Raw genomic sequence first — 11,861 nt, forward strand, 5'->3', positions numbered from 1 at the left:
ATGTCAAGTGCAATCCATGGAGCTCAGTGAGGCTTACTCCCAGGTAAGTGTGTATATGATTGCAGTCAAAATGTCTTACCCAAAAGTATTAGGATCAGATGATGTCCAACTTTGTAATCTTTGCCTAATTTAACCTTGTATAAAAGCTAAGATTAAATTTACAAATACTGAAAACTTATCTGCCATGGAGATTAAATTTCAGATTCCATGAATTTGTTTTTTCAGAAGTAACTACCATAGAGTAGTAAAAAATTTCAAAAGTAGGGGGTCCATGGCTTGGCTTTTGAAAAAATAGGGGGTCATCAGTAATTAGCTAACTGGGAACCACTAATTTAGACAATTTATTGTATTGAATAGTTGTGCAGTAGAAAGGATTTCATTTCAGCAGGAGCAGCTTGTCACACAAGCTAGAACTGCTGGCATTGGTTAAAAGTGCAGAAGATGTTCTCTTTTTCAGCTAGCCTCCATATCTGTCAGGGTACTGCTTAGAACCTGTTGATAAAACCAATGAATGTGCCAACATGTGTGTAAAGCCATAATCAAGGTTAAATTCAACAGACAACAGAACAAATCACCAAGCTTTGTAAATGATGCCTTGTCTAGTTATCAGTTGCCACATGGACAACAGCTTCCACATTTGTATGGGCCTCAGATTATGTAGGGAAGGTCACACGTTGCTCTATTCTTTTTAAATAAACAAAAATAAAACCACAATTGCCATTTTTGGTGAATTTTTGAAAAGCTGCAGTATCAGAGAAGATTGTGTTGATTGTAATAGTGGTAGATTAGACTCGAGAAGTCAACACATCTTTGAAGCATAATAACAGAAGCTGTATTGGGCCTTGATGAAGCATGGAATGATACAAAAATATTATGACAATTTCACCTATATAGTTTTGATAGCTAAAGTGCATTTAGGTACATACAGATGTGGGAAAGCTAATGCCCAAAGTGTGCTACTGATAATTTTGATAGTGCAGGAGGCTTTGAAAAATCATGCAAGGAGATGGACACCATCAACTTAAATGGAGCAAGCAGCAAAATGACTTCATGCTCCTGTGCCATAGTGCACTAATATGGTAAAGCTGGTTGCACTACAGTACAATATATGGACTGGGATTCAGGTCACAGCTACTCAGTGTTTAATGGATAGTCCTGGCACGATGTTTTTTCTAATTGTCAGCCTTTCACCTCTAAAATACAATTAATAACCTGCTAGACAGGGGAGAGAAAGGCTGAGATAAGAGAAGTATTGTTACATGCCCTGAGCCATAGAGATAGATTTGGCTAAAAATAAATACTAATCCTTTCCATTTCCAATATGCTACCAACGTAGCAATATACATTCAGCAGTTTCTTCTGAATGGATTGAATTTTGTCGCATAACCACAGCTAAACCCCATGAGAAAATCTGTCCTTTCATTTTCCTTCTGTTTAAAACTTTTGCTTCTACCGTGCAAATGTTTGATGAACTCATCTTGAAGACAGCAGTGAGTCATCTCATGTAAGTGCTACATTTCAGCCTAATAAGCCTTCTTATTGGGATCGGAATATTGCTCCTTTTCGTGGAACAGTTTGATCTACAGCATTCACAAATAGGACCACAAATCTACCTGTGAAACAAGTGTGAGTTGAGTGGCTTTTTTAGTTTTTGCTTTTTTAAAAGGAAGTCTAATCATGCAGAAATATACCAGTTATAATTTGTAAGCTAATCAAACCATTGTAGTCAGAGTCTCACTGCAGGCAGCTACCTTTTTCTCTCAGAGAAATGAGAATGGTATTGATATTTTGAGCGATATAATTCCTTCCTTCCAATGCTCAACTGCATGAATTCATGTGATGATACTTGCAGGTCTTACCCAATGTAATTACAGGATCAACAACCCTTGAGGACGTATAGTACAGTTACAGCAGAAAAGAAAATTGTATTATCTTCTAGGGTCTTAAAATGATGCCAGAAAAACAATGGATCAGGGTAAGAGGTACAGGATAAGGGGAATCAGGGTTCTTGCACATACAAGTAATCATTTCACATTTAATGGCTCACCCATCCAGCTTGAAATATATGCCAGGATATACATGGAAATGATATTTGATGGAACACCATACAACAGATTTTGTAGCCATTATGTTTAAGACACTGAAAGTGGCCACTTCAGTGCACATTATTCCCTGATGTTTTAATGTTTTTTTAAAATATTTTGTTAGAAGCTAATAATGTATTGTTTATACCCCGCCCATCTGGCTGGGTTTCCCCAGCCACTCTGGGTAGCTACCAGCATATATAAAACTATTGTAAAACATTGAACCTTAAAAAGCTTCCCTATACAGTATGGAACTCAGGAGTGTGAAACAAAACTGCAATCTTCAGTTTCATGCAGGACACCACTAGAGGGACTTGTACAGCCAAGAGTCTCTTGCATGAGCCTCAGAAAGACACATACAGCAAATAAATTATTATTAACAGACAATTGACAAATTGTGCTTTTCTATTTTAGGTTGTAAATTTTGTAAGAAGAACGAAAGGCATGTTATTTCTCATTTAACGAGTGTGTACCCATTTAACTATACGGTCCTGTAAAATGTAATTATAATGGAATATATATTTGCACATTTATACATTTGTTCAGCTTTGTGTTTTGTTTCCTTTCAGTGTCATTGAACAACAGTGGCATAAATCTTAGACTCATTGCTAAATTTAGCAGGAAGCTCTGTAATCACTGAGAATGTATGACTGTGAATGACAAAAGGACAGGAGAAATAATTTGCATGGATAACAAATGAATGAGGGGTTGGTTTATTTGACAAGACCAAAGGTCACAATAAATCACTGTAAAGTAAGTACATAGCAACAGGATCATAAAAGGATTAAATTATGCAGCACAATCATCATAAAATCTGTTATCAACATCCTTCATGTACATTTGTTGATGTTTTTGCTATAGCCATTGGCCAAAATGGGCATTGAGCAACATATCTAGTTTAATACCCTAAATAATTTTCAATTTACCATTTTTCCTCATTTAAAGATCATTTCTCATCTTATCATTTGACTCTGAGGTTGAATCCAATGGTGGTTTTACACTAGGATTGTAGTAAGTAAGGGGCAATCAGCAAAAATCACTTGTCTTGCCACGGACAAGCAGAACTGCTTTTCTGCTAGCACAAAGGTGGGAGAAGATTAAGTTGCATATAATGACCCAGCAGGTGACCAGGAAGAGATGACCAGCTAGCAATGGGGATAAAAATCTCTTAACCTCCTCTGAATACTTGCTGGGTTGTTCAGATCTAGAACATGCTTGCTTAGCATGTCATGGTTTGAGCAACGAGGTAGCACTCTTAGAAACAGTTTCTTAGCATGCTTTGCTTCATCTCATAATTGCTGGCCCAGTCTGAATTAGAACTGAGGGAATTTACTCATCCTTATCTTTAAGCGCACTATCATTACAAAGGAAGCGTGGACTTGTGAGCATTTAGATTTGCCTACATTCTATGAATATGAGCAGCATCATGGGAATGAGGTTTCCAGCTACCCCGCCCCCAGAAGCCTTATAAGAAGCTGCTGCTGGAGAGGGACTGTGAGCAACATCATGGAAGGAGTGCTTCTAGGACCAAAGAGAAACTGTGAAGCTCTCTTGTTATTTTTGCTAATGGATGCTGCATGTTGTTTCAGTAAGCTTGTTATATTCATAGTATTGAAATGTAGTTTCTGCATGTCATATTGTTGCTTGGCTATGTTACTATGAAATTGTGACCTTGTTATTGTTTTGCTTTGTTATTATGTAGTGTTTGTTTGAAATGTATCCCCTTCTTCGTTGTAAGCTGCTTTGAGCACGATCTTTTGTGTGTGGAAAAGCAGCATACAAATAAAATGAATGAATTAAATGAATGAATGAAATTAAAATACAAACAGAAAAGTTTGCCTACCAAGAAAGCAGTTACACTTTCATCCAATTTATGTAACAGACAATTAATATGGCCGTTACACAAATTCTTCACAGCCTGTGTGTCCAGCCATAAAGTATTTGATCCCACCTGTAGCAAAATGAGTAGAAGTGTACCGGTATTTCTCTTTTTTCTATAATAACGTGCATCCAGTTCTTCTGTCCAACTTGGGTGCTCAGACAGTTGTCCCTTTGTTGCTGTAAATTCATATCTCTGCCTGCACTCCCCAGCAACACCAGTTTCTTAGGCTGGAAATTCTTATGTATATCACCCATGATCCGACTGAAGACTTCATCATAACCGAGTCTAATTCCTGACTTCAATGAAGAATGCTCTTCATCTGCCCCCTTTTAAATTGCAACACCATGCCCAGAGTTTCATTTCATTGTCAGCCAGTAAATCCACCCAATTGTATGGAGCTCCTCACATTTTAATCACTGGACAAAGAGTACAATTGTTCATGGAATCCTGGACTTCTAGATTGTTGTACTCTTTCTTTATTTGCCTCACCTTCACACTTCAGAGATCTCTGCCTGTGGGCAGAAATAGTAATCATTGTTCTCAGAATGGCTTCAGCTAGTTACAGAAGACATACACAGAGTGCCTTCATGCAGAATTCTTTGTTCTCAATTTCGGAAGTAACTCGTTTGAGGATGTAAGATTGCTAAGGCTGTGATCCTAAACACAGTTACCTAGGAGTAAGTCAGCGAGGCTTACTTCCTAGCAGACATGTATGGAATTGAACTGTAAAGATATAACCAACTTTATAGTTACCCCCCCCCCCCATCAAATGGGTGATAAACAATATAACTCTACATAGGTGACTTAATTAAAATTCCTGGCAGCTTAACATTTGTGAAGTAGAAGTATGTCACATGACTGCTATGGTTCTTATTACCACGATGTCAGTTTGATGCAGTAAAAACAACCAAGAGGCTTGTGAGATCTTAGAAGACTAACACAACAATCTGTCTCTTCAGAAGTAAGTCCTACTGAATTCAGCGGGGCTTATTCCGAGGTAAATGGGTTAGCATTGCAGTCTAGGATGGGTATTACTACAATTATTATTTAATAATAAGAGGCACATTAAAGGTTTCAACCTTTTCCTCTGAAAAATGATGTGCTCTTTCATGCTACCATTTCTATCTTTATAGAAATGTGTGCTCACACTTGACACACATATGGATGTGCAGTGTTGGCTCACGGAGGGGTCATAACTCAATGGCTAAACATAGACTATGCATGCAAGTCTATGCATAATTCCATGTTCAGTTCCCAGTAGCTGTAGTTTACAATATCTCAGGTTGTAGCATTCTGAAATATCTTTTGAATTATATTGAAACAGACTGGGCTAAATTGACCAGTGGTCTTGCACAGCTTAAGGCTGAGTTTCATGTTTAGCTTCACATGTTGCTTAGTTCCATAAATCTGTATCAAAATTTATGCAAAAACGATCAGTTCAGTTAAAATGGAATGAACTCAATTTAACTGAAGTGTCAAGGTTTATGCAAAAATGATATCACGCAGGGCTTATTTAACTACGCTTGGTATTTGAACTGTCATGCTTTAACACCTCGTCTGCTTAAAATGAGTTATAAAAGGGTTGTTTTCATTATGCACAAAATGAATATGGATTCTAGCCTTGTGCAAAACAAGAGTTCCCAAAATGAAGAACAAGCATCTGATGTGTCAAGCCATAGTTTCCTTTACAAACCAAAACACAATTGCTGAAGGATAACATGCATAAGCACAGTTTAATAATGGACTTTGATTTGTTAAGTACACTCTGATTAAGTATTCAAGATACACTGCAGTAGTTTATGCTTTCCTCTAAGAGCATGCCTATTGCACCATTTCCAGGCTGTAAATTATTTACAGCTGTTGAACATTATGCCATTAATAATTTATTTACTTATGAAATTGTAAATTATAATGTACTGACAAATTCTATGCAAGCTGGTGTAAGTAATCAGACATATTGGGCGCAATCCAGACCGAGCTATAGGTGTGCCTGTGTGTCATGCTGAAAAGAAGGGATGCTTGTGGCCTTAAACCCTCTTTTATTGCTGCAAGGCACAGGTGTGCCAAGCTTGCTGTGTATTGTGCTCAATGAACATAGACAGTTGGATATTTTCACACAGTGCCCAGGAAATAAAAGTAGATTTTAATTTTCCAGAGGAGCGACAAAATGGAGCTCCCTTCATATTAAATGTATCCATCACTTTAACAAACTGATTTCTTTTCTGGTGTGTCTTGTGTGTGTGTGCAGAAAGCAGGTGCGTGTCCATACATTCCAACTAGTATGGGATATATATTATGAAGGGCAGTATACAGATGTCCTAAATAGACAAATAAAACAAATAGAACAAATAAAAAATTTGTTCATACGCTTATCATGCATTAGAAATTTTAAGATCCATTCAGAAGTTGATGCATAATTTACAACCGCCACCAAAAAATATTTGGGGAAAACAACAGCACTGCTATTCTGCTTTCAGTGCAGCTTTTGATCTACTAGATGTATCCATAAATATAAGTGAAAGGAAAGTGCTGCATCCTTACATTCCCCTCAGTCTGTCCCAGATGGTCAGGGGAATCTGTGGAAGGGAGTGCAGGGCGCTGCAACAAGAAAGGGGAATGAGCAAAAATTGTCTTCTCTTAACTTAGTGATATCGGATACCTCTGCTGGATCAAAAGCCATTCCATGCGCAGAACAGCAGCACTGGATTTCACACTTAGATGTTAAAAACAAAGGGGGAGGCTATTACTCAGTGCTGGAGTCTTCAGCCCAGCAGAATCAGGTGACCTAAATAGCCAATGAGATAACATCTAATTACGGTCCTGGTTCCTCATTCTGGCTCGGCTTGCTGCTCAGTGCAGATTGAACAGCAAAGGACTGCCTGCCTGGCTAGCAGACCTGACACAAACTTCTATTTTTCTTCTTGTTTCAGTTAACGGTTCTGGGTCTGTAGTTCTATTCCAGCCAGCAAATGCTTCTCTCCTCCAAAGATGTGCTGTAGCTGTATCACTGGTCCATCTGCATGATTATTTTTAAAGTCTCAGTGGTGACTGCTCTCCTAATGAGCCAAGATAAAAATCATTAAAATGTAATTGTGTGCAGGTTTTACAGATAAGTTTCTGTTCTGGGATGAGGCAGTCCTGACAGACTGTAATATTTCTAAGGCAATATACTCCTCCCCACCTGTTTAATGAGCTGTGCTTTTTTAATCTGCGAGATTCTGGTGCTAGGCGGAACGAATACTCCAGAGGTTGTGTCATATCCTGTATGTTGATGATGATCATGTTCAACTCAGATGGGCACAGACACTGAGAAGAAAGGGGCTTTTGACACAATGCATATGGCCATCAAAAATAGTATTTCAAATGGCTTCCTGTGTGACTTTGTAGGTAGTTTGAATTTGATGCACTAATGGAGATGCATGGGTCTGTGGGTAGCATCACTCCTCTTTTGCTTGTGCAGTCTACACTACTAATGGGGATCACCCTGGGTTTTCTTCATCGCTCATAATACTTGAAGCTGGGACCACCCAATGAAACTGAACCTTGGACGATTCAGACCAGACAAAAGAAAGTACTTCTTCACACAGATAAACTGCAATTTGGTCCCAAAAGAGGCAGTGATAGCCACCGACTTGGATGCCTTTAAAATCAGATTAGATAAATCCATGAAGGATAGAGATGATTGCTATGCCTTGCCTCCATTGTTGGAGGTAGAAGGCCTCTGATTACCAGTTTCTAGAGATAACAGCTTTCCAGCTGGGAGTACACAGCTTTTGCACGCAGGTTCTGCTTTCAGGTTTCCCATAGGCATTTGGCGGACAACTCTGACAGCAGGATGCTGGACTAGGTAGGACTTTGGCTTGCTCCAGCAGGGATCCTTTTGCATTGTTAGGGTGCTGTGTGTATTATTTCTGCTTCCTAATTTCCAAGTCGTGGGGAAGGTACCTTTACGGAAATACCTTACATCAGATTAGCATTCCAGTGCAGCATTCACAGCACAGAAAACCACCACGTAAGTATGTCCTTACGCATTGCAATGGAACAAAGTGGGGGACAGGGGGAGAGATTTTAAGATTTGCTTTCACCCAGCTGTTCTAATTCTCTGATAAAGTACATAGCTTATACTGACAGACTGAAGCATAATCTGCTGCTAACTGTCCTAATATTTCATGATGGGGTAGAATATAAATATAGAGAGATGGATAACACAGCCCTGGTTCATACATTCACTGTGTGCTGCTGCTGCAGTAGTGGGGTAATGCAAGCCTCCCTGCGCTGCCCTGTTTATAGCCTGCAGTGTGAGCAAAGCCACTGGTCAATGGTCCATCACAAACAAGTCTGTTTTTTAAAAATTAATTTTTTTAAAAAAAAACAAAGTGGGAGAAGATTACAGCAGACCTCCACCTGATGGGATATTCATTTGGCAAGGCTGGTTCAAGCTATAGGCTATGTATAGTATGTGGAACCGTCAGGTAACTGTACAACACTATAGCAGTGCTTTCCCCGAGTAAATGTGTGAAGAAGAGTGGATTCTACTTTTTAGGTTACCCACCAGCTCCTCTACTTTCAGTAATCAGCTGCGGTAAGAATGGGTGAGTGTACACTTACTAAGATGGAAATAATTCCATGTATTTTCATCTCAATCTCAAGTGAAGTTAAGTTTTGGGAAATGGAACTGAAGTGAAAAGCAGTCTTTGGAACAGAGAATGTCAGCAGCCTTAATAACTCCTTTGGATCTTGATCACTTTAATTCCATCTTGCTTGGTATGTGAAACGTTGGATGAATGCACCAGACTCTGACACCAATGCGATGTACTTTTGCCTTGGACTATAAATAGCTGAAACTTCTTTCTCATGACTTTTTAATGTTATAGCCAGAGGTGGATGTGAATTTATTAAAAAAAAATCAACAGGGAAAGAATAAATTCTGCAGCTCAGGAATATTTCCATGCAATAGAGCAAAGGTAGTAAACAAGGTGAAACTTGCAGGATGTTTAGCTTTTGCTTAAAGATTTAAAAGTGTTAAGGGATAGGAACCCCATCTCTTACTTATCTGGAGATTCTAGGGATTGTATCTGAAACCAGGAAATATGCATAGACCATGCTTACAACCTATGAACAGCTGTCCCCCCACTGCTTTACATAATAGTAACCTGAAGTTTGGTGATATACCTTTAATGATGTAGGTAGCTTCTTGAAAGACTGTGCAAATGGTGTCACTAAATGACACGTTTAGTTCAGGCCATTGAAGGCTCCTCCTCCATGTAGATAACATCAGGTGATGTGGGTGCTTAGTATGAATGCAGGATTCACACAAGCAATTTTTTTGAGGGAAAGGAATTGCACAACTATGACATTCATATGCTGGTGTTGACTGATAAAGCCTAACATGGTTCAAGACCTCAATACCTTAAGAATCGTCTCTCCCCCTACAAACTGACCAGGACCCTGCACTTGTCATCTGAGGCCCTCCTCCTATGTCCCTTCTCTCAGAGAGGTTCAGAGGGTGGCAACAAGAGAATGGTCTCTTCCTGTGGTGGCTCCCTGGTTGTGGAATGCTCTCCCCAGTGAGGCTTGCCTGGCACCATCATTAGTTCAGGCTAGTGAAAGCTCCTCCTCCATGTAGATAACATCACGTGATATGGGTGCTTAGTGTGAATGCAGGATTCACACAAGCAGATGCCAGGCAAAAACATTCCTCTTTAACCAGGCCTAGGGCTATTAAATAATCTGTGGCTGGTAAAAGTGTGGGAAAGAAAACTGTTGATGCTTTATAATGTGTTTCTAATGTTGTACACTACTCTAAGATCTTTCAATAAAGGGCGGTATATAAATTGAAATAAATAATAATAATAATACAGTGGATGCTCGGGTTGCAAACGTGATTGTGCGGGAGGCACGTTCACAACCCGCAGTGTTCGCAACCCGCAGTGCCGCGTCTGCACACATGTGGGTCACGATCCGGCACTTCTGCACATGCACAAAGTGCAGTTTAGCACTTCTGCACGTGCGTGAGTGCCAAAACCTGGAAGTAACCCATTCTGGTACTTCCAGGTTCAGCGCGGTGCACAACCGGAAACCATGCAACCTGAAGCGTCTGTAACCCGAGGTATGACTGTAATAATAATAATAATAAATATCTGAATCTGGTTTGGTGTAACTGAGTGTAAGGCTCAGTTCCCACTACCCTTTTCCCAGATCGAAGTAGGGTTGGACCTGTGTTACAGATCAGCACAGAATCCATTCTTTTTCCAGACATGCCTGGTATCTAATGATCGTACACAATAAACAGCACTCACAGGAACAGGTTCTGCACAGATCTCTGTGGCAATACAACCCTCTGAATCTTGCAGCACAATGGGGAAAATGTGTGTGTGTGTGTGTGTGAACTAGCTGTAACTTGGCTCAGAGATGACTGCTATGTGCAGCTGCTTTTCTATCTTAAAGGGACACAGCCAATAGCTGTCACTGTTCAGAACTCAAAAGTCTAATTTCCTCCCTTGTCTGCTTTTTGTGAAATTGACAGTCGCGAATAACAAAACTCACCTGCAGGCACAGTGTGGAGTTCTGTATTAATCAATCCCTAAAGCACAAAAATAAAGGGCACAACAAAATAATGTGGTACCAACTTCAGTGAGATCAGTTTAATCTTTCATGCTGATACAGGGAGGTATTTATGAAGCTGGAGCATCTTTCAAATTTAGTCTCATATTTATATTTGTGCTTTAGATTAAGCAAGATTTTGCTTTCAAGAGCTTGTCTTTGGTCTACTGTGAATATCAAATTATTTAGTACTTGCATATTTGTGTGTGAGTTTATTTGATTTTGGATTATTAAGTTATTGAGATGAATATTAATAGGTATCCTGGGATGTTATATGCATTTCGTTTTTTTGTCATAGATATATGTCGATTTGCTCTAGGCACACTTGAAAAAGGCATGACTAGTTGCAGTAGAATGTAGATGGGGATGTATATTCCAATATTCCAAGTTCACATTTGCAATGTCTAATACATACATGAATCACTTGATGGATCTTAGGTGTATTGGGATAAAGGTTGTTTAGAATAATTCTCTGGAAATATAGCTTGGATAGGTATTATTTGCATGTCAATCGTTGTTGTTTTTTAAAATAAGATTTTATTAAAGCTTTTTCATAATGCAGTAAGATAAAAGAAACTAATCTAAATAGAAACAAAAAACATTAAAAGAAAGAGGAAACAGCAAATGAAAACCAAAAAATAGAAGAAAAGAGGAAAAGTAAAAGGACTTCTGAATTTCTATTTGTTCATTCCATAAACAAAGAAGTCAATGAAATATTACTTTAGGATGATATCCAACTGGTTTACTTTACTTTCTGCTAGGCAACATTTCCCCAATCTTCCACCTCAAAAGTGTCAGATTAATTCATTTTCCCTTTTACACAAAAAGTCCAAAAGGGGTTCTGTAATGATTGTTATTAATAAATGCCATCAATAGCTTTTCTCTTATCAAGCAGATCAACCTTGTCTCTAATAACGTCAACAATCATTCCTCCATAATAAATAATAATATTTCCCTCTTCGTCCACACAAGTGTCTCTCCACTGTGATTATATATTAAAATAATATTCTATAATTCTTTTCTTATGTATTCATGAATTTGTACCAATTTCCGTATCTTCCGTTCCCATTTCCTGTTGTATTTCCTATAGTTTTCTATCCTGGATTAAAAAAATTAACGCTTCCATTTCCACTTATTCCATCCTTTTCCCAAAAAGAGCGCCAGAGGTCTGACACAATACAAAACAAAAATAATATTGTATGACTTAACTATACCATATTACTTCATGAACCTGCAAAGAAACTCCTCCTTGTTCTGTATTTTGTAGTATTTGCTTTAGTATTTGAAAACTG

The sequence above is a fragment of the Podarcis gaigeae genome (genome assembly GCF_964106915.1).
Source record: "Podarcis gaigeae genome assembly, chromosome: 4".
Lineage (NCBI taxonomy): Eukaryota > Metazoa > Chordata > Lepidosauria > Squamata > Lacertidae > Podarcis > Podarcis gaigeae.